This window comes from Centruroides sculpturatus, unplaced genomic scaffold (assembly GCF_000671375.1).
Source record: "Centruroides sculpturatus isolate CEXI.00-Female unplaced genomic scaffold, Cexi_2.0 scaffold608, whole genome shotgun sequence".
NCBI classification, from domain to species: domain Eukaryota; kingdom Metazoa; phylum Arthropoda; class Arachnida; order Scorpiones; family Buthidae; genus Centruroides; species Centruroides sculpturatus.
Window position 1 is genome coordinate 339,189 of NW_019384781.1, and position 2,347 is coordinate 341,535.

Sequence of the window (2,347 nt, forward strand, 5' to 3'; positions counted from 1 at the left end):
AAAAAAAAAAAAAATAGAAACACAAAACTGTATATTAATTATGTGTACAGTTTAAAGGGGAGAGTAACGGAACATTAATGCAATTACATTTTGGTGGTTAAAGGTAGAGGGAGATGGAGAGATAGAGATCACGTGATCCCTATCTCGAGAAGGGTCGGACTTATGTAGATTTTACTCGTTATTAGTATTTACAAAATTCTTTTTGTTTTTACAGAACTCGTCGTTATCTTCAAAATAACCGTTTCGCCATTTTATAATAAGTAATAATATAAAAAGTTTTTTATAGTAAAATCTCGTAACAGATGTCGCCACACAATTTTATTCATTATGATTAATACAGTATAAAAGTTACTTTTTAAATAAAATCCCATAACAGCCGGGAAAGTTACGCAACTTATTGCCGGATTTTTATATTTTGGGAAACGCTATAGGTATATTATTTATTTTACATAAAATTTAAATCAGAAGTATAACTTAATACAGTATACAGTAGAATGTTTAATTAAATACAATTTGGAAACAATGTAATGTATTTATGAGAATTATTCAAAAAGTAACGTTAGTTTTACAAACTCAAAAGTTTTAATAGAAATGTTGTAAAATATAAAATCTCCGTTGATTAATTCAGAGAAAAATTAAAATAAATAGAAATTAATGATACCCTGACTCCTCATAGCTACAGAATTGTTAACTTTCAAAGTGATAAATTACGAACATAGTGTGATAAAAACACCAACTTGAAAAAGTGATGAGCAAAAGAAAATCTAAAATCATACTTGAGAACGGAGAGAAGAAAAATCAGTTTTTCCTTCCCTTGATGATGATGATGATGATGATGATGATGATGGTGATGCTGATGATGGTGGTGGGGATGATGATGATTATGAGACAGTGGGATGGCCGAATGGAGCGAGCAATTCCAGGAATTTTTTAGAGATTGTTTGATATATCCAGAATGGATTTATCAAGCATTCGTCCTTCGTCATCTTGCCTCTTCATTGTGGATGTGGCATAATCCACGACGAATTTGAAAAATAGTCTATAGAACGGAGTGAGACAGACCGAAAAGAAAAGTAAACTGACGGAAATGAAAATAATTCGGATTTGAATTATGAGTTCCAATTTCTCGCGAGTAAAACAGACGAATTAAAAAAACACTGCTCCTTGTTCATTTTTTCGGAACAATTTCGAACAGTTTTCGTTTTTCTAACAATTTAAAAAATAAAAAAATAAAAATAACTGAAATTCCATACAGTTTTAAAAATTCCGAACAGTTAACAACCTCACATAGATACTGGACCAGGTAACCATTCACAAAATATAATACAGTAATAACTAGCAGATGAGCCCGGCGTTGCTCGGACAAAAAGCAACAATAGCAAAGATTAAGATTATTAGATTATAGCCGATCTTACCCGTTTTCACCGAGTGCAAGAATTAGGTACCCCTCTTCCGAGACTAACTTGTAAGTAAAATTTTTTTAAATATCTGCTTACCACACTGGGATAACGATAATTAAGATTTACAGCAACCACTAACCGATGCGTAGTAACACTAAGTGACGAATAACAAACGTTTTCGTAACCTCTTTTGGGTTCTTCAGATTTGCTAAATTCGAAAAATAAGCTGTATCTTCCCGAATCATTCATAAATATAAATCTAAATATATAAAATTACTTGTCCTGACTGACTGACTAAGTCACTGATTGATTCATCATCTCCCAGAGCAAACGGCTGAACCTAAAGAGGTGAAATTTGGTACACAGTTAGGGTACGCCATGAGAATACACACTAAGAAGAGATTTTTCGAAATTTCCCCGCGGGGGGAGAGGGAGAGCATTAATGCTTAACCTGAAAAACGGCTTTTGAAATTGATTCCCATACTTTCCTTTAAATTGATAACATTTCAGACATTGTTATAAATATTTTTATATATTTCGATTTTTTAACCAAATGTTCGAACCGTATTAAATTAGAATTTGTTATTGCGTATTGATTCGATAATAGAACGATTGTAAACGTTCCAGAAAATCGATCAAATTGAAAATAGTTCGTTTGATTCTCAGAAATTCTCATCGTTCTCAGCGATAGGTGTTATATAACAATTACTATGGTTGTTGAAATACTGAATATAAATGGGGTTTGCTTGCAAAACCTCCGCGGGCGAAGTCGCGGGTAACAGCTAGTTCGAACATAAAATCGAACATTAAGATGAAGAGTTCAAATAAATTTAACTTATACGCATGCTTTCTCCGTATCAACTTTATATACGATGGAACACTAAATATCGTTGAGAATTTTTAGAAGGGTCTAAAAATGTGTTATATTTCCCGCATAAATGCAAAAA